Raw genomic sequence first — 24,127 nt, 5'->3', positions numbered from 1 at the left:
ACACTGGGACAGGAATTTAACCTTTAAAATCACCTGTCTCTCGTAAGAGTGTAAGTCCAGATTGGTAAACTTTTGGAGGGCCTCTTTTAGCCTTTCCAGAAAGGCAATGGGGTTCTCATCAGGCTCCTGAGTTATAGTCCCGCAAGTAATAGGCTTCCTTCTGTTTCCATGGGAGGACTTCCTTAGGGTTGAGTCTTTCTGAAGTTTATCCTACCCAGAACTGTTGCAACCTGAGAGCCAGGCATCCCCGGGTCAGGGTGCAGATCCCCAGGCAGGCTGAGGCGTGACAGCCTTCTAGAGATTGAATCCCCAGGCAGGTCGAGGTGTGACAGCCTCCCGAGAATTGGGTCCCTGGGCAGGTCGAGGTGTGACGACCTCCTGGGACCCCTGGGACTGGCGGATCCTGCCTCTACTGCGGGAGCTTCGCTGAGTTGGGCTCCTGCTGTGCTTGGCCTCTTCTGCACGGAGGTTGTTTCAGCCGGGTTAAATCCGAGTCACAGCACCATAGATGTCACACAAGTGTATGTTCCTCGGTTCTTTGTCCTTGTCACAACAAAGATTTGGAGTGACGGACATTAAAGCCCCCTTGGCGGGTCACAGCTCTCAGGTCTTGGATAGACCGTGTTATAGCTCTCAGGTCTCGAATGGACCATGTTATAGCTCTTAGACAAATCAGTGTTACAGCTCAGTGTTACAGCTCTATTCTATTTATAAGATAGCAGGAAAATCCATCTTTGAGGCATGAGGGCACGTCGATCCAAAGACGCGAGGAGAAGAGCGCCCCAGCACGAGAAAGAGAGAGAGAGAGCTAGCTTTGGCTCCTCTTTTTATATGTTTATCTCTCCCTGGGCCTGTCCTATGTAAACTGGGCCAGCCAGGAGTGTTGTTTGTTTTACCTGAGGTCCTCACTCCAGTCCTCGGAGCTTCTTTTGTTCTATTTTCGTGGGCTTTTCCCTTCCTTGTCTTTTAGCCACCACCATTCTGGACTCCTTTTCCCTATTCTACCTACCTAACAATATGATGTTCAGACACTTGATCCAAGTCCAGGTTAGAAAGGAGATGAATCAGGACTAAACATCCAACCTTCAGACGCCTCATTCAAAACTCACTCAGGTGTTTTGCTATTATAGGGTTTTTACACACACACACATATCACAGAACTCCATCTTCTTAAAGAATTCCTTCTCAATTCAATCAAAATATTTAAATATATGAGAAGTAGGATTTATGGTCCATAGAATTCAGTGCTCTGAATAGTAGAATAATTTTGAAAATTAAATATTTATGCTAATGAAAATTAGTATTCACATTATGAATGTGGATGTGAAAAATTCCTATTCACATGAGATAAAATTCCTAGACCCTAAGAGGAGGCGATCGTCCTCTTTCTCTGGACTCCAGTCCCCACACCTCCCTGGCTCATGCTGGCCCGCCCCCCGGAGGCAGCCACTGACACTAGTTTCTCCTGTGAATTTCTAAAAAGAGTCATTAATTTATATATCATAAGACAGTATAGTATGAGTTTTTCAGAACATAGAATTTATATACTATACATAATGTAGTATAGACATGGAAACTTATACCCTCCTTTTTTTTACATAGATGGTGGGTGACATATTAGACACACTGTGCTGCATCTTAATTTTTTTTCACTTAATGATTTATCTTGGAGAGTTTTTGGTGTTGGCATGTAAAGAGCACCCCATCTATCTTGAAAGCAGGACTCCATCTTGGGCCAGACTGTGGACTTTGAGCTATATGCCCAGTATCTATGGAAACGACATACCAACTGAAAAACCAGGCCCCCAGAAGGAAGAGCCCCAGGGCTCTCCATCACCTAAAAGAATACCCTAATTATCCGTGTAACTGAATAGAATCATACATTCTATTATGGTTATTGGGGAATGACCACAACCTATTGATAATTGTCCGCTGTTAACTACCTAGGCTTCAGTTCAGTTCAGTCGCTCAGTCGTGTCCGACTCTTTGCGACCCCATGAATCGCAACATGTCAGGCCTCCCTGTCCATCACCAACTCCCGGAGTTCACTCAGGCTCACGTCCATCGAGTCAGTGATGCCATCCAGCCATCTCATCCTCTGTCGTCCCCTTCTCCTCCTGCCCCCAATCCCTCCCAGCATCAGAGTCTTTTCCAATGAGTCAACTCTTCGCATGAGGTGGCCAAAGTACTGGAGTTTCAGCTTCAAAATCATTCCCTTCAAAGAAATCCCAGGGCTGATCTCCTTTAGAATGAACTGGTTGGACCTCCTTGAAGTCCAAGGGACTCTCAAGAGTCTTCTCCAACACCACAGTTCAAAAGCATCAATTCTTCAGTGCTCAGCCTTCTTCACAGTCCAACTCTCACATCCATATATGACCACAGGAAAAACCATAGCCTTGACTAGACGGACCTTTGTTGGCAAAGTAATGTCTCTGCTTTTGAATATGCTATCTAGGTTGGTCATAACTTTCCTTCCAAGGAGTAAGCGTCTTTTAATTTCATGGCTGCAGTCACCGTCTGCAGTGATTTTGGAGCCCCAAAAAATAAAGTCTGACACTGTTTCCACTGTTTCCCCATCTATTTCCCATGAAGTGATGGGACCGGATGCCATGATCTTTGTTTTCTGAATGTTGAGCTTTAAGCCAACTTTTTCACTCTCCACTTTCACTTTCATCAAGAGGCTTTTGAGTTCCTCTTCACTTTCTGCCATAAAGGTGATGTCATCTGCATATCTGAGGTTATTGATATTTCTCCCGGCAATCTTGATTCCAGCTTGTGTTTCTTTCAGTCCAGTGTTTCTCATGATGTACTCTGCATATAAGTTAAATAAGCAGGGTGATAATATACAGCCTTGATGTACTCCTTTTCCTATTTGGAACCAGTCTGTTGTTCCATGTCCAGTTCTAACTGTTGTTTCCTGACCTACATACAGATTTCTAAGGCTTATGAATCAAGCACGGGTTAACTTTGACTGTATCTCTCTTCTTCCTTTGTTCAGACTAGTTTCAGGGACTTTGGGGGAGGTGGATTTGGACACATACGCTTAGGGTATATAAGGTTTTCACAAAACCTGGTCGGGGTCCTTGGCTAAGAGGAAACTCTGCCTTGGGCCCGCTGGTGTAATAAACTGCACTCCACTATCTGCATTGTCCTTCTGAGTGAATTTGTTTCCCAGAATGTGTGGCTACAACAGAATACTGATGGAATTTTTTTTAGGTATCTTTGCCATTTAGAATCGGCATTAACAGCCTTTGCTCACTTCGCCTTTCCCAAAGGGGCCTAGTGACATTTTCAAAAAAGACAACTTGATTTTACAAGGCCAGTAGAAGTTGACAGTGACCTGTCCCCATTTACCAAAAGTACTTCTCATTTTATAGGTTTTTTTTTTTTTTTTAAGACCGTTTTGTTTTGAAAAGTAAGATATAGAACTGCCCCCAAGTAAATTTGATTGCAGCTCGAAGCAGTAGAGACTGGCTTCAGATCCCAGATACACGTAGAAAAACAGAGCACCTCGGGCTCCCAGTACCTGCAAGCTCTCTGCCCCTTGTTGTCCTCCTTCTGGGCAGCAGAGGTTTCTGGAAAGTTGCCTCTGGCCTGGGTCAGATTGCTTACACACTGCCGGCTCCCAGGCCAGCGTTCCGAACCTTAAGCCAAGGCACATTTATAGAACGCTTCCATGTGATCCTGGGAAGACAGACTGCGAGCGGAGGGCAGTGCTGAAGAGCCGTAACATCAGGAAGAAAGGGCCTCTCCCCCTCTCTGCCCCTCATGCTGAGAGGATACTGGGTAAGTAAGCCTCAGATTGATGGCTTTATTCCTTTGAGCAACATGTGCTTTAAACTGGTTTGGCTGCTGAGATTAGCGGGGTAAATGCATTTCTTTCTTTCTTTTTTTCCCTTATAAAGGGAAATTGAAGGCCCATCTGTGCTTCTTATTTCTCCCCTTCTGATTGTCTCCAAAGCCACATAAACCGTATTTTTTTCTTTCCACTTAGTGATTTGTTGCTTTTGGTAGGACAAGTCCTCATTAACCTAGACCTCCATCTCTTCCCGGGTAAAATAAAGTTTGGGCTAGGTGATTATTGAAATTTCTTCTGGCTTCTGTGATGATTCTGCCGACAGCAAACTGGATTTTCAAGTATTTATGAGCCTGTGGAATGATGATTTAAGAGAGCCCTGAGGGCCTGAGACACCAAGACTTTATGACAAAAAGTTATTTTAAAGCTGGCGATGCTGTTGATTTTGACATGTTTGCACAGCGTCTCTCTAGACTCCACAAGTACCTTTTCAGACCTGCTTCTGACGTCATGGCTGCCAACTTGAGCTGCCATGTGATTTCAACAAAAGCCGAGTGTTTCTGAGTTTGACTTGGTGTCAGCTATAACCCAGTCATCAGATCACACTGAAGTAAGGCAGTGAACTTAGCCTCATGAGAGAATCTAGCAGCTGAGTTAAACACAGTGGAGTGTGGGAGTGTGTGTGTATGTGTGAGCATGTGTTTTATTTTACAGCACGTTCTGTGCAACAGAAATGCACAGACTGAAATTCTTTATCCCACTTACTCTTGAGTATAATCCAGTGTGTAATAGCTGAGTTTGTCTGGATGCAGCAAAGCTCCTCCCAGTTTTAGCTGCTGCTCCCACACTGGCCCACCATCCTCTCCACTGACACCTGTCGGCTCCCTGGGCGGGTTTCCTGCTCTCAGGTCTACCTGACTTTGCCCTGTTGCTTCTCTCTGGGTCCTCCTGCACAGGTGCCGAAACCAGGTGGGCCCTGTGGATGGCTGAGGTTAGGGGAACCCTTATCATCCAGTTCTGTTGTGAGTGTCCACAGGTTTTTACTTTTACTATGCAATTTGTTCTATCTGTTTACAAGAGGGGATTTGGGAAGACCTGAAAACTCTGCTGCCACCATCTTCCCAGAATTCCACTCTGCAGGCATTTAATTGCACTCAGAGAGACCAGCTCGCTTCTGCAAGAGCGCTTATAGGTGGTGATGAGGGTCTGGCCCAGGAGCCAAGGCAACGGGCAGGAAGGGGACAAGAAGAGACCTCAGGAAGGAAGAATTCAGAGGGCTTGGTGAGTATATATTGGAGAGACCAGAGGAATGAAGCAGAGGGGCAAATAAAAGATAATCATCAATTCATTCAGCAAACATTTAAGTGATCCCCATGTACCAGACCCCTGGAAACAGTGGAGGGACAGAGGCAATAGTCTGCACACCAGTCACAGAATCCAGGCCCCTGTGGAGCCCCCAGGCTAGTGGGGAGATAGAGACTAAGTAAGCCATCACCACACTGTGTAGTGTTACGGTGAGAGCCCCAGGGGATGTGGCTGAAAGAATGCAGGCCTCTCAGCCAAAATGGGAAAAGTCAGGAGAGGGATTGGCTGGGAGATATCAAATGTGCATTTCAGGAGGTTGAGTGACTATGCATCATCCAAGTGGAGATATCCGTCAGAGAGTTAAAAATGCGGTGGAGGTGGAAGGGAGAGGTCAGGGCTGGTGTCTAGACGGGGAGTCTTCTCCATGGGCTCAGTAGCGGAAGCAAGGGGACCTGTGGAATCTTCTAGGAGCAACCCAGGCCGGAAGACCAAATCCTGAATCTCATTAGAAGGCTTTACAAAGAGGGGAAGAGGAGCACTGGAGAAGGAAAAAGAGGACGAGGTTTTGCAGCACCTTTCAGAAAAGTCCTAAGTGGAGGGAGTTTGTGGAGGAGGGTGGGGTAACAGTGTCAGGTGCTATGGAAATGCTGGAAGATGAGGACTGTGAAGAGGCCAGAGTGTGAAGGTCATGGGCAACTTTTGAGTGTGGTTTTAATCCAGGAACATTTGGTTGCAAGAAACAGAAACTCATTTAAAAAGAGAAGGGGGGATTCGTTGAGAAGACACAGCTCTGGGTTGAAGCAACTCTTTTAACCCCTACTTCTCAGTTCCTACCTGCTTCATTCCAGTCTGAAGGTGGGCCCGTCTCTGCTGGGCGCCCACACCCAGTCCCCACTCAGGTCAGCACGCACTGGCTCTGGGGGTCTCTGGCACTGAGCTAAGCCCTCCTTCTTATTGCCTCCTGGCTTGTAGCCTCCTTCATTGACTTCCAAGGCTCCTATCAAATAGCAACAGAGGGCTCAATTCCTGTAGCCAGGCTGCTTATATCTGCGCGAAGTTCTGGAATGCCTAAAACTGGTTGTGTCTCAGGGTTCCGGGGCACCAAGGAAACATCCAGACTCTACCAAGGTCCAACTCACCTCTGAATAGTTGCCTTTGATGCTGGTCAAATCCTGACTTGCAAGATTTAAACCATGAAATATTATTCTTTCTGCTTGTGCTCCTTTAGTACGAAAGGGCTGTGAACGGTTTGGAGGTGGGTGAAGCTGGAGTAATGATTCCTACGTAGGACCAGGTTTCTCATTTTGAGGGGACACAATTTTGTAGGTGACTCAATGAGTTTAAAAAACATGGCCCTGGGAATTCCCTGGCGGTCCAGTGCTTTCACTGCCAAGGACCTGGGTGTTATGAGTGCTCAGTCAGTGTGTGGTGGGCAGAGAGAAGAAGGATGAAAGAGTAGGTTTCACAGCAAAGGATAAAGGCAAGCCCTTGTAAGTCTCCTGCTTGAGTGTGTGATTTGGTGGGAGTAGAGAAATATAAGCTGGGTAGCTGTGACAAGTGCAGGCAAGGATGTGGATTTAATAGGCCAGGGGTAGGGGACAGCAGTGGATGGCTGATAGGGAAGGGAGAGAGCCAGGACAAACACCATTGACCAGATTGTGGAGTATCGGCAAGCAGAAAACCAAACTCACTGTGATGCCCTCACTAGTCCAATGCTCTGATTCCTAAGGAGGTGACAAGCCTGGGTGAGATTTGTCCAGCTCAGCACAAAAGATCCCATCCCAACACCAAAGGCAGGGCATGGGGACCAAGACTCCATGTGGTGAGACAACAGAGGAGCAGCCAGAGACCAACTAAGAAACTCACACAGAGACACAATCTTTGTGGGCTTGGCTGTACCCTCTGATGGTCGCTGAATAACCCATGACCCTTGTCCTAGGGTTCTTGATTCAGTTGTGTTCAGAAGAGGTGGAGATCCATGTGTTTTTACCATTCTAGCCTGGCAGGCAAGTTTGTGTGTGTGTTTCAATCTTGGGCAATGCCTACATACAGCAGGGGCAACTCAGGATAGCTGCCACTTTGCTAACATTTCATATGTTAATGGAGATGTTTAAAATTGACACAGTGGAGTCACCGGTGTGAGTGGGTTCTCTGAGTTTGTGACCTAAAAAGGGGAATTTCTGCTCCACACTCGAGTCAGGGAACAGCTTGGCTGAGCCCAGTGCCAGAAGTGGTGCCAAAGAATTATAAAGAGATTAAACCCAGCAACGCAGGCTAATGTTGTTCCAGCAAAGAGGGCCCACTTTCTGTAGCCAGGCTGCTTATATCTGCACAAAGTTCTGGAATGCCTAAAACGGGTTGTGGCTCAGGGTTCCGGGGCATCAAGGTAACGTCCAGACTCTACCAAGGTCCAACTCACCTCTGCATAGTTGCCTTTGGTGCTGATCAAATCCTGAGTTGCAAGATTTAAACCATGAAATATTATTTCTTTCTGCTTGTGCTCCTTTGCTATGAAAGGACTGTGAAGGGTTTGGAGGTGGGTGAAGCTGGAGTGACGATTTCTAAGTAGGACCAGGTTTCTCATTTTGAGGGGACACAATTTTGTAGGTGACTCTATGAATTTGGAAAACATGGCCCTGGGAATTCCCTGATGGTCCAGTGTTTTCACTGCCAAGGACCAGGGTTCAATCTCTGGCCAGGGATCTAAGATCACGCAAGCTGAGGGGCATAGCCAAAACAAACAAAGAAACAAAAAACAAACAAGGAAAAACATGGCTCTGTATTCACTTTTGGTCACTCAAGAAACCATCCCTATGGCTACACTTCTGCTGAAACATAGGTTCAAGTTAGGATCTGATGACGTTACTTTGCATCTCGTATTTCATAGCAAACAGATGAGACAACAACTCTTGAATCCTGTCAGTCACAAGATCATCCCCTAATGTGTTCCAGTTCTTTGAAGAACACTTGGTGAGGGTATTGTGTGCATCACCTGGCAGAAGCATCACAATTTGACGTCTGTTGCGTGTACTTCCCTCTCTGCCAGCACCAGCCCCAGCTTGTCTAAGACTGAGATGCTTTTGCAAACGCCTCATTCCTTGGTGGCTTGGGCCTTCCCAGGTGGTGCTAGTGGTAAAGAAGCCACCTGCCAATGCAGGAAACAGAAGAGACATGGGTTCAATCCCTGAGTCAGGAAGATCCTCTGGAGAAGGGCATGGCAACCCACTCCAGTATTCTTGCCTCGGAAATTCCATGGACAGAGAAGCCTGGGGGCTTCTTGCGATCCATGGGATCGCAAAGGGTTGGACATGACTGAAGTGACTTAGCACACCGCGCTGGTGGCTCACTCAGGAAAGAATCTGCCTGCAATGCAGGAGACCACCTGCAGTGTAAGAGACCTGGGTTTGATCCCTGGGTCAGGAAGATCTCCTGGAGAAGGAAATGGCCACCCACTCCAGTAGTCTTGCCTGGGAAATCCCATGGACAGAGGAGCCTGGCAGGCAATAGTCCACGGGGTTGCAAAGAGTCGGACACGACTTAGCAACTGAACAGCAACAACAGCAAATTAGCAGCAGGTCACCTTCACGCATCTGGGAAAGGGATGATCCGATTGCACTCATCACCATGGATGCAGCAAAGATGGGCTCAGTTGGGGTTGCTGGAGAACTGGAGTCACACGTGTAAGAGGAAGAGTTTCCTTCCCTCTCTCCCAATCTCCTTCCCTTTCTTCACTTTTTATTGTGCTTTCCAAGCAAGCACAAAGGTAAGGAGAATATTATAAGAATCTTCATATACCAATTACTAGTTTCAGTGATTATCTGCATCTGGACAATCTTATTTCATTTATAACTCTACTTGCCATTAATGTCTGTCCCAACTATGATATTGTTTTCGAGCAAATCATTCCATCATTTAATCAGTAATATTAGGGTATGTATCTCTAAAAGATGAGGACTGTTTTTAATATGTGTATAATGATAACATCATACCTAAAAATAAATGATAATTCCTTAATATTAAAAATCCTGTTGGCATTCAAATATCATTGGTTGTCTCATTTTTTAAGACAGTTTATTTCAATCAGGGCTCAAACAAGAACCACAAATTTCCTTGGGTTGATCTGTCTCTTAAGCTACTTTTCTATTTCACACCCCCCTTTGCCCAGGTTTCCAATACTCTCCTATATCCTCCATTATATGTGCCCTCCACAAACTTCCTGTCTTTCACCACCATAGTTACCTTTTTGGGTCCTGTTTGTAAGAGTTATTTTTAAGTTCTTGTCTGCTACTTCCGCCTCTAGGACATCTGTGTGTCTGCTTTTATTGATCATTCTCCCTCTTGATTTCCGTTTTCTGTTCTGTTTTCCTCCTTCCTCACATATCCAGCAGTCTGTTATTATGTATTGGGTATTATAGTAGGTACTACATTCTATTCTCTTCCTTTAAATAATATTGTATTTTCCTCTACAGGCAGTTAAGTTACTGGGAGATTGCCTTGATCATGTGGTGGCTTAGTTTTAGACCTTGTAAAGTTGAGTTCAGTTCAGTCGCTCAGTCGTGTCCGACTCTTTGCGACCCCATGAATCGCAGCACGCCAGGCCTCCCTGTCCATCACCAACTCCCGGAGTTCACTCAAACTCACGTCCGTCGAGTCAGTGATGCCATCTAGCCATCTCATCCTCTGTCATCCCCTTCTCCTCCCGCCCCCAATCCCTCCCAGCATCAGAGTCTTTTCCAATGAGTCAACTCTTCGCATGAGGTGGCCAAAGTACTGGAGTTTCAGCTTTAGCATCATTCCTTCCAAAGAAATCCCAGGGCTGATCTCCTTCAGAATGGACTGGTTGGATCTCCTTGCAGTCCAAGGGACTCTCAAGAGTCTTCTCTAACACCACAGTTCAAAAGCATCAATTCTTCGGCTCTCAGCTTTCTTAAGGTAGGTCTATTTTGATTTAGCCCTTATTCCTAGGGGATAATGTTTAGTCCTGAAATATAGTCTTTATTCATATGGTGTAGTTCTTCCAGGGTTTTAATGAGAAGTGCAAAGCATTAACCAAGCCCCTCTAATTCCATGGAGGGGGAGGCTTCCCTGATGGCTCAGACAGTAAACAATCCTTTGGCAGTGCGGGAGACTCAGGTTCGACCCCTGGGTCATGAAGAAACCCTGGAGAAGGGAATGGCTACCCACTCCAGTATTCTTGCCTGGAGAATTCCACGGACAGAAAAGTCTGGCAGGCTATAGTCCGTGGGGTTGAGAAGAGTTGAACATGACTGAGCCACTAACACTTTCACTACACTTTAATTCCATGGGACTCTGAACTGCAAACTACCCTCTCGAGACTGCCCCTTTTAGCTTCTAGCTGTTGCTTTTTCTTGAGCTCTTTGGAGCTTACCCTGAGGTTGTGCATTCTAGGAACTGGTCAAAGACTTAAGGGGAATCTGTGTACAGATTTTGGCTCTTTCCCTAAAGAGCTTCCCTCTTCAATTCTATCCTCTCTGGCAGACTCAAACTCTGTTTCTTTAACTTAGAAACAGTGAGATTTTCTGCATGAGTTTTGGTCCCCATTTATCAAATAGTAAAACTATTAGATTTCAAAGATAAAAGATAAAATTCTCATGACCTCCAGAGAGAAAGATCAAATAACTTATAAAGCCAAAAGAATTAGAGTGCTATCATATTATTAAAAATCAACACACAAAGCAAAGTTATCATGCAATAGCGTTTTAAAACCCCTCCAAAAGCCAATGAACTAAAGTATGAATGAAGGAGTTCATTTTCAGTCAACCTGTTCTTCATATATCAAGGCTAGAATAAAACAGGTTTCAGCATATAATAACTTAGGAATTCTGCTGCCTCGGGAATTGATTGTTCTGGGTAAATTTTCCCAGGTATTCAGTGATTCCTTTCAATGTGTACAGATTCAGGTATTCTTCTCTTTCAGGAATTTTTTCTTGGATCAAAGTTTTTAAATATCCGCTCTCCTCCATTGTTCTGTTTTCTTGTTCAAGGACTTCAACAAAAGGGATATTACTCTCTGTCTCCCATTCCCATATTTTCTCTCTGATCCTATTTGCTTCTTTCTTCTTTTAAAAAAGTAGTTTTAATTATGGCCAATGCCACAACTAGAATTAATTTATTTTAAAACTTTGTTTATTGTTTTTAGCTGCGCTGGGTTTGCATTGCTGTGCACGGGTTTTCTCTAGTTGTGGTGCGGCGGCTGCCCTCTAGATGCAGTGTGGAGGCTTCTGACTGAGGCGGCTTCTCCTGTTGCAGAGCACAGGCTCTAGAGCATGGGCTCAATAGTAGTGACTCATGACTTAGTGGCCCCATGGCACGTGGAGTCTTCCTGGGCCAAGGATCGAACCACGTTCCTTGCATTAGCAGGCAGGTTCTTGACCACTAGGTCACCAGGGAAGTCTTATTTGCTTCTTTCTTGTGTCATTTCTCATTCTTTTCATCATTTATCTGATTTTCTTCAGTGCCCTTGTTTAACTTTTTTTTTTAATCTATTCTTTTTGGGTGCCTTGTGATTTATTTATTTCTGAGGTAATCCAGCCATTTTCTATTTCCTTCCTGAGTCCAGTCAACTGTCTTTACATTTCTCCCTGATTTTTGTTCATTGAATTTTTGAATTTCCGATTTGAAGTGTTTTACATATGCGTGACAGCATGTTAAAAAGCAGAGACATCACTTTGCCAACAAAGGTCCATCTAGTCAAAGCTATGATTTTTCCAGTAGTCATGTTTGGATATGAGAATTGGACTATAAAGAAAGCTGAGCACTGAAGAATTGATGCTTTTGAACTGTGGCATTGAAGAAGACTCTTGAGAGTTCCTTAGACTGCAAGGAGATTAAACCAGTCCGTCCTAAAGGAAATCAGTTCCAAATATTGTTGGAAGGACTGATGCTGAAGCTGAAACTCCAATACTCTGGCCATCTGATGCGAAGAACTGACTCATTGGAAAAGACCATGATGCTGGAAAAGATGGAAGGTGGGAGGAAAAGGGGACGACAGAGGATGAGATGGTTGGATGGCATCACAGACTTGATGGTCATGAGTTTGAGCAAGCTCCAGGAGTTGGTGATGGGCAGGGAAGCCTGGCATGCTGCAGTCCATGGGGTTGCAAAGAGTGGGACACGACTGAGTGACTGAACTGAACTGACATATGCTTGAATGCTTGTTTAAGAACATTTAATTGTTTGGTGGTGGTGTTGTTCAGTCGCTAAGTTGTGTCCAACTTTTTGTGACCCCATGGACTCCAGCACACCAGGCTATTCCGTCCTTCACTATCTCCCAGAGTTTGCACAAATTCATGTGCGTTGAGTCGGTGATGCTATCCAACCATCTCATCCTCTGCCACCCTCTTCTCCTTTTGCCTTCTATCATTTCCAGCATCAGGGTCTTTTCCAATGAGTCAGCTCTTCATCAGGTGGCCAAAGGATTGGAGCTTCAGCTTCAGCATCAGTCCTTCTAATCAATATTCAGGGTTGGTGGACTGACTTACAATTCTCTCCTACTTTCTAGCTATTTTGAGAGTGGGGGAAAGATTTTTCCCAGGTGATATATATGAATTGCTGTCTCCTGATATTTCTGTTTCGCAATAGCTCTGTATAGATTTGTTGACATTCCTCTTTTGCGTTTTTATAACATTGGGATGCTCTCCAGGATTGCTGGGTTAATACTGCCCTGTTCTGTCTGTACAGCTGCCAAGTTTGGTGGCACAGGGTGGGGAAGGTTTTGTGGTTCTCTTTTTTCCTTGTCAGTCTCTAAATTTTCTCTTGCTCCTTCTTTTCCCCATTTAGCACACAGTTGCGATAGAGTGCTTCTCCTGTGGTTTTTGCTTTTTTTCCCCCTCTCCCAGAGCACTGCGTTTTACATCATGCCTGTCTCTTTAAATGCCCTGTGTTTTGAGGCCCTGCCCCTTTGAAGTCCAGGCTCTGATTTGCTCACACACTATTTTTTTTTTTTTGGTATTTTCTGACTTAGAGTGGACTTAATCATTCTGACAATAATTTTAGACCAACTTTATCTTCCTTCTGTCTTCACTGTTTTGCTGATAGCAAAGAAAAAAAAGTCATTCAAAGTCAATCTGAGAAAGAGAGGAAAATTTCATTCCATTCAAATCGAGGATTATAATCCATGAGACAGCCTCCCAGAGAGCTCTGAGAAATGCTCTGAAGAGGTAAAAGAGGAGGCCAATATGTCTGTGATTTGGCAGAAGAGGATACGTGCAATCAGGAACACACTTGAACAGAAGTTTGCTGCTAGCCACAGGAGCAGACATTTTAGTTAATAGTTTTAGTGCTTTTTTAAGTAAGGGAAGATGCAAAAATCCAGGTTCATAAAAATTTTCTCCTGAAGATATCTAACTATCTGAAGGCCTGTTTTGTCAGTTTTCCCAGAGTACAGAGTGCCTCATCCTGATCTTTGCCCTGAATTCCTTTCAAGGTATATCGTATGCAGGTCTGTGACTGTGGTGGCTAATGACTAGTGTCTGGTAGAACTGGGTAGTGCTTATCTTTTGGAAGCATATTAATTCCTCCCAAGGTTTGGGAAGCATTTCATGTCTAAATTTGTCCCACTGCACTGGGGATTCTCATTCCTATTTCAGGTGATTTTGTTGATAAGCCACTCAATGTGCTGTTGCTGGACGAGCTCTGTTAACAGAAGTCCAAAGCCTCTGGGCCATCTGTCTTATTAGTCTGTTTGGTTCAGGAAATGGTTTCTTCTTGGTGACTCTTCTCTAGAAGTTAGACTATTACCATCATGGTCTTATAGGACTGTATATTTGATCAATCATTTCAAGTAATCTAATCATTTTATTTATCTGCAGCTCAGTCACACATTTGATAATGCAAGAACCAAGGATCTAGTAAATAGGCAGAAAACAGGTAATACCCCTGGTAACACTAATAAGGTCCTAAGTAAGTGCTGGGGCTTTTCAGACAGTGCTAGTGGTAAAGAACCCGCCTGCCAATGCAGAAGATATGAGACTCAGGTTCGATCCCTGGGTTGGGAAGATCCCCTGGAGGAAGACATGGCAACCCACGCCAGTATTCTTGCCTGAAGAATCCCATGGACAAAGAAGCCTGGTAGGCTACAGTTCCTAGGATTCCAGAGTCAGACATGACCATAGCGACTCAGCACACATATGCAAGTAGGGACTTAAGCAAAGAACTTCCATTAGAAGCCACCCAGTATCTTCCCAGGTTATCTGACCTGTCTGTTCTGCACCAATCACTGTCTTTAAGGGAAATGATATATCGACATTATACATAAAGTTCACCAAAGATGTCCACATGGACAAGGCAAGTGGTGGCTCATCATAACCCCTTACAAGACTGAGAAAGAAATATTTTATTCTAAGGAGTTACCTGACTCATGCCAGAAGGAGAAAAATTGGTCTTTATGGTTGAATGGGTATTTCTGCCACTGTTGGCAGGGAGTCTGTTGAAGTATAATACAGATACATGATGCATCCCAGAGGGGAGGGAGGAAGCTCAAGTGGGCGGAGAAAGTTTTCTGTTTAAATTTTTTTTATCTTGCCTTGAAGTGAATTTTTTTTGGTGTACCATGTGACATGGAGGATCTTCCCTGACCAGGAATCAAACCTGTGCCCGCTGCACTAGAAGTGTAGAATCTTAACCACTAGACCACCAGCAAAGTCCCTAGAGTGGGAATTTTTATTTCATCACTAGGATACTAGGTCAGTCTGTGCTTTCTACAAAGTTCCGTGCTGGGGGGAGCACGGGAGCTGAGGAATTGTGCCCTGGGACTGTCTGACTTTTCTCTTTTTATTACAGTTATTTTGAAGACTGCTTGAACTTCTCCTTTTTACTAAGGACCTGGCTTTTGCATACAGTTCCTTTTTCTTTCTCATTGTTTTATATCATTTGGGGTGGAAATAGCAGGAGGCAGGTGGTTAGGATGCCTCCGTTGTTTCAGCTGTCCCCAAAGCTAACTTAAAAACAGGAATACAGGGGCTGGCTGTAGCTCAGTGGTTCTTTCGACTACAGAGTGATCAAATTACTCAATTACCCTCTCTGAGGCTGGTTCGAGACCAGCAGATGCTCTCCAGTCCTTCCAAATAAAAATAGGAAAATAGGATTAAGATGTTCTTTTGTTCTTGCTGAAAAGAATAGGACGTAACAAAGTCTTAAAAAAAATAAGACTTAACAAAATTTTATTTATTAGGACTTTAAAAATTATATCATAACTATTTTTATCCTTAGGACTTTAAAAATTATATCATAACTATTTTTATCCTTATTTTAAAAAATCAATTAATTATTTTTTCTGGCTGCAGCGGTCTTAGTTGTGGCATGTAGGATCTAGTTCCCTGACCAGGATTGAATCCAGCCCCCCGACATTGGGGGCATGGAGTCTTAGCCACTGGAACCACCAGAGAAGTCCTCTAATATTTTAAAGATAAATTTACAATAAACTTACCTGAAGAACAGAGGTTTTAGAAAGCTATTTTCTATTTTACATAATGAAAGTACCTGATGTTAGCCAAACTCTCTCTAAAGCCTAACAATTACATTTGCAAAGGCTTACTAACTGTGTCATGTCACTATGTGTCAATCGCCTAGCTGTGTTAACTCTTTGCAATCCCATGGACTGTAGCCCACCAGGCTCCTCTGTCCGTGGGATTTCCCAGGCAAGAATACTGTAGTGGGTTGCCACTCTCTTCTCCAGGGGATCTTCCTAATCCAGGGACTGAACTTGGGTCTGCTGCATGGCAGGCAGACTCTTTACAGTCTGAGAAGGCAAATATCTTCCATTTCTTAGTTTAGCTCTAACTCGTGACTCATCCGTGTTAATGTCTTTGGCTCTGATATGATTGGCATTGGTACTACATCTACACTCAAGATCTTTATCGTGTTGTTTGCATTGAAACAGCCTTCCTAGCCCTCATTCCAGCCTCCTTCCACCCTCCCCTTAGCCTACAGTTCCCAATTAGGTTGATACTGTATTTAATTTCCAAAAATGACAGCACAGTTCAGCTTTTGGATTCAAAGTGATGTCTGAATTTTTGTGGGTTTCAACAGCTTGTTTTCATAAGAAATAGGTTTTGCTAGTATCCAGTCCACAGAGAAGGACTGTATGGAAATTATGAGTAAGGACAGCCTTATATTTAAATGTATCACCAAAGATCTGTTTTGACAGAAAAAAAAAGAGAGACCCCTTACTGCAAATCAGTACTCAGCTTCGTGTTTCCACTTTGGGCTGAGGCTTTATGCGTGGTTTGTAACATGGGATGCTGAGAGCAACGTCCTCAGGGAACAACAGGGCAATGGCACTCAGTCTGGTCCAGACCACAAGGCCACAGTGGCCACCGGTCAAGGAGTTGTTCTTGTAAGCTGTCATCTCACCGCTCGAGAGGGATTTGATGCATCCATTGATCCTCTCTTACGTAGTGTTCTTTGTGATGTTTTCAAGATGGCCAAGCGAATTGGGTACGGGCTGGTATGAAGGAATATTAAAAGGATCCCCCCAAAACCAGTCAATCCTAAAGGAAATCAAGCTGGAATATTCATTGGAAGGACTGATGCTACAGCTGAAACTCCAATACTTTGGCCACCTGATGCAAAGAACCAACTCTTTGGAAAAGACCCTGAGGCTGGGAAAGACTGAGGGCAAGAGGAGAAGGGGATAACAGAGGACGAGAATGTTGAATGGCATCACCAGCTCAATGGACATGAGTTTGAGCGAACTCCAGCAGAAAGTTAAGGACGGGGCAGCCTGGCGTGCTGCAGTTTATGGAGTCATGAAGAGTTGGACATGACTTAGCGAGCAAACAACAACAATGTAATAAACCATCCCAAAACTTGGTGGTTGACAACAATAACCACTCATTTAGCCTCTGAGTCTGTGGATTGGCAATTTTGTCTGGTCTCAGCTATGATCCCTCACGTGTCTGTGGTCAGCTGTGGGCTGGCTAACTGACAGCTACCACTCATCAGTCATGAAGACAAGAGAACACGCTGATTGAATGCAGTCTCAGAACAAGGCAGATTTAGATTGGCGCTTGAGTAAAGGTCTGCACCCATGTCTAAGATAATGGTCCATAAAGTCAGCTAGATTGGCCCTATTGATTCTCAGGCCTCAGCACTGGCTACTGCCCAGCCCACGTCCAAGTTGTAGTCACTGTTGTCCAGAGCCCTTAGTTCAGTTCTCATGGAATCATGAGTGGGAATCTAGACTATGAGGCAATAGAAGTAACTGTCCAGTGAACCAGTATACCTCTCTCCAGACAAGATGCCTCAGGATGGAGTGAGTTTCCCATCACTGCAGGTATTCAAGCAGGGATTCCATGATTATCCCCAGGTTCTAGTTTAGAGGTTCAAAATTTAGAGGGGAGGGCATCATTACCATGAATACCTGGCCTCTGTCCCCAAAGAACCAGATTCCAGCTCATGAACTAGACCTTTCAAGACCTGTGTCAAATATCCTGGGATGTGACTGCCAGTGGAGACCCGGGGTCTCCCCATTAAAAAGCAGCATAGGGCTCCAGAACTCTCCTGACCCAAGAATCCTCCCCTCTCCACCCTATCTGCTTGTGCTGGCTCTGTCCTTGCCCCGATTTCTGATCCTGCCAACCTGATTGTGCCCCTAAGTCTATCCCCGCTTCACAAATCTCTGGATTCAGTACCTTCCTGCTTCATCTAACCTAGGGCAGCCGGTCTAGGCTAACCACACACCGTCCCCCGCCCGCCCCCCACCACCTGCCTCACTCTACAACCTCCCCCACCATCCCAGGCAGAAAGAAGGTATAAGGAATGAGATGTGTGTTTTTAAACAGCTAAAATTTGTCAACCACTTAGTATGCACTGTAGCTATTAAATACGATACTGTAGCCATGGGAAAATATTTTTGATATGTTACTGTTAAATGGGAAAAAAAGAAGTTTCAAAAAGAATACAAACAATATGTGTGATCCCCGACTTTTATTTTTGTGGATTTTATTTAGGTTTATAAATACATGTTTACCCAGATGTCAGCTAGGTTCTCCCTGCCCTTTTTTAAATTTAAAATTGGAATAATTTATTTGGAGAGATTTAGAGAATAGGCATTGAATTCTGATTGAATAACAGTTGCCTGTGATGGTTCAGATGCAATTTGAAATGCAGAGAGTCTGATAAAATGACATGAGCAATGAACAATCATGAACACCTCTCTGGGTCCAGACGATTCCTCGATGGGGCATGGAGATCAGAGGCACGGAACTTGTTTATGGCGTCCGCCATAATGCCATAAACAACAAGCAGCTTTGAGAAATGCCGTAGCGTTCTTCACCTGCTAGTGTTGGAGGGTCTCCCGCGGAGGCGTGGGTCACGACGGCTCACCACAGGGCCGGGGGCACTGGCCGCAGTACTTCTGGGAGGTGCCCCTTGGTTTGAACCCTTTTGGAGGTCGCCATCAGCTCTGCCACAATGCCTGCAGACCTCCCTGCCCTTCTAGACTCCAGTTCAAGTCCATGCCTATGAGATCTCCAAAGTCCACTCTCAGATTTCCAGGAATCCCCAAAGGTTTATGGTACTCTCTGTCTCCTCTACGTCAGGCCCCTACTTTATGCTGTCTTTGTTCCATATTGTACTGACTCAAATATGAATAAAACGCAGCCCTTTCTTCAAGCTGCAAACCCCAGTCATAGCCAAAAACCAAACAAAGCAAGACACAGTACTTGCGAAGCATTGGTGAACGCAGCATGAAAATCTGGGGAGAGAGAAGGGCTTTGTGATCTGTTCTGCCCAGTCTCTCAGTTGTGTCCGAGACTCTTTGCCACCCCATGGACTGCAGCACGCCCGGTTTTCCTGTCCGTCACCATCTGCTGGAGCTTGCTCAACTCATGTCCATTGAGTCGGTGATGCCATCTAACCATCTCATCCTCTGTCCTCCCCTTCTCCTCTTCAATCTTTCCCAGCATCAGGGTCTTTTCCAATGAATCAGCTCTTAGCATCAGGTGGCCAAAGTACTGGAGCTTCAGCATCAGTCCTTCCAATGAATATTCAGGGTTGATTTTCTTTAGGATTGACTGCCTTGATCTCCTTGCTGTCCAAGGGACTCTCAAAAGTCTTCTCCAGCACCACGGTTTGAAGCCATCAATTCTTCGGTGCTCGGCCTTTTTTATTGTCCAGCTCTCACATCTGTACATGAGACTTTGTGATACGATAACAGAAAACAACTTTAAAATAATGTTAGACATTCTTATTATTCAAATTACCCCATTTCAGGGGAAGTTCCACCGCCCCTTTACCTTTTTCTCTGTCTCACACAAAAGCCCAGGTTCATCTCCTCCAGCCCCCAGTTCCTTTCTCTGACCTTGCGACCTCTTCTCTGACCTTCCACTTCAGGAACCAAACCCCAAGTGCTGTCATTTTACACGGGAGCCGGGTAAACAACTCATTTTCCTGAGCTTCAGCTCCTGCCAGTGTTTGCATCTACACAGATTAAATCAAGTTGTTCTGCTACAGGAAGACCATTCCTTCTCTGGAGGAATATTGAGCTGGGCTTGAGAAGGAGCCCAGCCTGGCCTGCTGCAGGATGGAGGAGAGCTGGGATGCTCCACCAAGAGTGAGGCTCTTTACACTGGGGCCAGTTACCTAAACTCTCTGGCCTAATGCTCAACATCTGTCAACAAAAGCCTTACATTAGCTCTCTGCTTCTCCACTCTAGGCCAGTGACCCTTTGCTGGGGAGACAGGTTACAAGATTTTGATATCCTCAATTCTTGATGTGACCAGGTGGGGACTGGACAGTGGACAAGCCATCCAGGAGCCTTGTTCCCAATCAGGGGCTATATTTATGTGATCGTAATCTGTGTGTGGGGGCTTCTCTGGGGGCTCAGCGGTAAATAATCCACCAGCCAATGCAGGAGATGCAGATTCGATCCCTGGGTCGGAAAGATCCCCTGGAGAAGGAAATGGTAACCCACTCCAGTATTCTTACCTGGGAAATCCCATGGACAGAGGAACCTGTTGGGCTGCAGTCCATGGGGTCTGCAAATGAGTCGGACACGACTTAGTGACGAAACAACAACAATAAATTCTGTGTGCCATTATGTGAAAAGCTTGGGAGCCTTAGAGGCCAGAGCTGTAGTCCCTCCCAATTCTAATAGTTGGAAATAGAGATTGACATTTGGATGACAGAAACGCCAGGTTGTAATTGGGTTCAAGTACGTTGTTGGTGATGGGGAAGCCTAAACAATTCCCTTAAGGGCTTCCCTCCCTGGTGGCTCAGTTGGTAAAGAATCTACCTGCAATGCAAGAGATCACCTGTAATGCAGGAGACCTGGGTTCCATCCCTGGGTTGGGAAGATCCCCTGGAGAAGGAAATGACAACCCATTCCAGTATCCTTTCTTGGGAAATCCCATGGACAGAGGAGCCTAGTGGGCTACAGGCCATGGGGTTGCAAAGAGTCAGACACGACTTAGTGCTAAGCCACCATAAAAATTAGAACTGCTGATGGAGTGAACTCGCTTTACTTTTTCATTTAATTGGACCCATGGTTATTGGGTTTCAAGACAGAGAGTCTGGAACCAGGAGAAAGAAGACTTGGGTTTGATCTCAGCTCTGCCAGCATATCAGAGTCAAGTCAGAAGGCAGAATGTTCCAGGTATTTCAACAGCAAGAATTTAATATAAAGGATTGCTATCTAGGCAGATAGCAAAGGCAGATTCTAAGGGATGATGGAAGGCAGCCACTGCAGGAAGCAGGTGTCACACTTAGGGCTTAGGGAGCACAGAGAAGTAGGGGTTATTATTTAGGGGTGTGGAGGAGGGGCCCCACAGAAGGGGACCTCAGACCTCTGTGGAGGGATTTCCAGTCAGTTGGGACTGATGTCTGTGAGGCTAGCTCTGTGAGAGCTGGGAAAACTGGACTGCTCTGCTGCCCCCGGGAGGGGACTGGCTGCTGAGGGGGAGCGGTGAGCCTGGGGTGATGCTCCCAGAAGCGGGAGGCAGACAGGAAGTTGCGTGCCTTACTTCTGCCTCACTCCTCTGGGCTTTGCCTTCCCCTGGCAGAGACTCTCAAGGAGCAGCTGGCAAAGCAGAAATGGGGTTTTCAGAGTCTCCCAGCATCTGAATAGAGTGGATTTGGAGCTGAGAAACAAGAACTTAATAACTGGCCCAGCCGCTCACCTGCAGACTCTTGTGTCTGATCTCCATGGTGTGAGAACAGGTGATTTCTAAGTTCTGTGAGACTCGACTTTTCACATCAAAGTTTCCAGGTGGCTTCAGAGATGGGGGGGCTTCCCTGATAGCTCAGTTGGTAAAGAGTCCACCTGCAATGCAGGAGACTCCAGTTTGATTCCTGGGTCAGGAAGATCTGCTGGAGAAGGGATAGGCTACCCACTCCAGTATTCTTGGGCTTCCCTGGTGGCTCAACTGGTAAAGAATCTGTCTACAATGCAGGATACCTGAGTTCGATCCCTGGGTTGGGAAGATTCCCCTGGAGAAGGGAAAGGCTACCCACTCCAGTATTCTGGCCTGGAGAATTCCATGGACTGTATAGCCCATGGGGTCACAAAGAGTCAGATGCAACTGAGCAACTTTGACTTTCAGAGATGAGAGAGAGAAGAAGACAAGAGGCTAAGGGAGGATATGAAGGAAGAGTTGTGATTTCACTCAAACCCCTGGAGCAGCCAGGTCCGCAGTGCTCAGGGAGGGCCTCTGCCAGGGCAGAAAGCAGGCAGTGCCTCTTAATATTAATAAATCCCCTTCCCAGGCTACGGGTGTTTGTTTGTATTAAAACAGGAACATGATAACAGAGCTATAAGTAGCTCCGTGCTCAGCTGTGCAAGGTAGGGACTTAGAAGAACTGAATTCAGCCACTGGAGGAAGAGGCTGAGGCTGCTGCTTGCCTGGAGTGAGGGTTGGGGCCATTTGTGGGAACAGCAGCTAGCTGAGGTCACTGGGTTTGCCAAGCAGCCAAAGGAGCTGCTGGGTCAGGTGAATCTGAGCTCGCTGCCAGTGAGCAAGCGTTCTCTCCCAGTCAGGGCTCCCCACATCCTGGGCTGACATGGGGCTCGAATGGCCGGAGGCCACTGTGCCCGGAAGGCAGTGCCAGGCAGGAAAGATGGGTCTATCTGATCTTGCTAGGCTGGTCTGGAGACCACTCCGGAGCCTGCCAAGGCCTTGGCAGGGCAGCCTGCCCCTTGGAAGCAAACCTGGTCTGAGTCCAGTTCTGGTTCCAGCTCGGGTTTGCTGTGAGAGGACAGGCAGATCATTTTCACCCTCTAGGCCTCCACTTCCTCATCTGTGTTGGAGAAGGTGATCTCCAAGGTCAACAGTCGAGACGATTCAAAGCTGAAGAAGAATCAAAATGTATTAAGCCTGTAAAATATATACATTTTCCCCCATACACACAAAAAAGAGTTTTTAAAATAGAGAATTAAAAGCCCAGCACAGAAAACTCAATGAGATTGATGAATCGACACATCCCAGTAGATTGTTCACAGGACAGTGGGAGTTTGGCTGCAAAACCTCTCTGAGTCCAGGTGTTATCATCGATGAAACCAGGCCTGCAAGATCTCAACTTCGTTTCTCCAACTCCTTGTGCCTCCGACCCTGTCCACAGCAGATAAAGTAGGGGGTCAGCCCAGACAGCACTATCTGGGTTCTGAGCCGAGTCCTCCACCCCCATTCTGCTCTGCACAGGTTAGCTGCTGTGCTGGTTCTCCCGGCTTCATCCCCTCCTCTGTCGGACTTGACTCCAAGTCCCATTTCCCCAGTGATGCTTTTGGCTTCTCTCAGCAATGCTTCTGGCTACCCACCCCTGCTAGGCTACCCCAGCCATGATTGTTCATCACCAGCCCAAACTTTTCCTTCTACCCTCCTCCAGATTAGTGGGTGGAATTCATAAGCTGGGGCCTTTCCAAGAAACTTCAGTGGACAACAGCTGGAAACTCCATGTTCTGCTACAGAAATAAATGAGTGAGCAATAAAGGCAGTTAGTTACCTTTGGACTCTAGGTGAAAATCTTCCAGGGTGACCGCACTACATTGTTCATTGAATACTGGGGTTGGGGCCAACCAGACTCCATTCTTCCTCTTACTCTCTCCTGGACTTCAACTGTTTATCCATACAGAAAGAATACACCTGCCTCATATTAATAGTTTTTCTGTAAGTGCAGGGGAACATAAGCAACTCAGTGCTTAGCATGTAGAAAGAGCTCAGAATTTACTAAATAGATGAGTAACTGAGTGAATGAACTGAAGAGAGTCCTGACTTGGGACTTCCCTGGTGGTCCAGTGGTTGGAATTCTACGTTTCCAATGCAGGAGTTTGATCCCTGGTGGGGAAACTAGATCCCTCATGCCACAACTAAGACTTGACACAGCCAAATAAATGTCTTTTTAAAAAAGGGAAAAAAGGCTGTCCTGGTTTATATTTGCAGCTATGATGATGTGACACCAATCCATACACCAGTTGAAAAATAAAAATTCTTGCAAACAACTATCTTTTAAAACAAAGTTTATATTTGAATCTACAGGAGATTAGGTGGGTAGAAGAAACCTTTGTGAATTCAGTCTTGCTTGTGGCAAGCTGCCTTGAATCAATTAGAAACCTAAACCGTGGATCATTTTTGAACAAGTGCAGTTACATTCACCCAGGGACATAGAGTAACTCTAGTTAGATTACCATTAGGCACCTAGCGATGATCATATAGAGGGACAGAATTGGAACGACGTGTCACTTGCCCAGTAAATATTTCAATGTCAATTGCTTTGTCAATGTTCTTGAAACCATGTACTTCTCATTGGCCTATGTTATACATAGTCTTCATCAACATTTGTCTCTTAATGCACGAGTCAGTTTAGCTGATATACCAATTTCTAGTTAGTAACACCTGAACTCGTGACTTTTCTGAAGGGATAAAAAAGAAGGCAGCATAAGCTTTGTTTCGCTGTGGGATTTGCCTGCTGGGGGCTCCAAAGAAACCCACTGCCAGTAATAGTATAATAGCCAACAATTTATCAAGTGCTTAATCTATTGCAAGAGCTTTATGGAACGTATCTCACCATAGT

The 24,127-nt window shown here is 45.4% G+C and overlaps 1 protein-coding gene across 22 annotated transcripts in view; it reads left to right on the top strand.

Moving 5' to 3' along the window:
• The first annotated feature begins 3,687 nt into the window (after positions 1 to 3,687).
• Positions 3,688 to 24,127, top strand: part of TACC2 (transforming acidic coiled-coil containing protein 2) — a 234,787-nt gene continuing 214,347 nt past the window's right edge. For 12 of the 22 annotated variants that reach the window (XM_027529344.1, XM_027529339.1, XM_027529343.1 and 9 more), the window contains exon 1: positions 3,690 to 3,786. The gene's annotated coding sequence lies outside the window, so the exon portion shown is untranslated. Of the gene's footprint in view, positions 3,787 to 24,127 lie in introns of all 22 variants that reach the window. The other 10 variants (XM_027529357.1, XM_027529356.1, XM_027529350.1 and 7 more) reach the window with 2 other exon arrangements.

The sequence above is a fragment of the Bos indicus x Bos taurus genome, chromosome 26 (assembly GCF_003369695.1).
Source record: "Bos indicus x Bos taurus breed Angus x Brahman F1 hybrid chromosome 26, Bos_hybrid_MaternalHap_v2.0, whole genome shotgun sequence".
NCBI classification, from domain to species: Eukaryota; Metazoa; Chordata; class Mammalia; order Artiodactyla; family Bovidae; genus Bos; species Bos indicus x Bos taurus.
The sequence above is the reverse complement of the archived record's forward strand: the minus strand, read 5'-3'. Positions and strand labels throughout refer to the sequence as shown.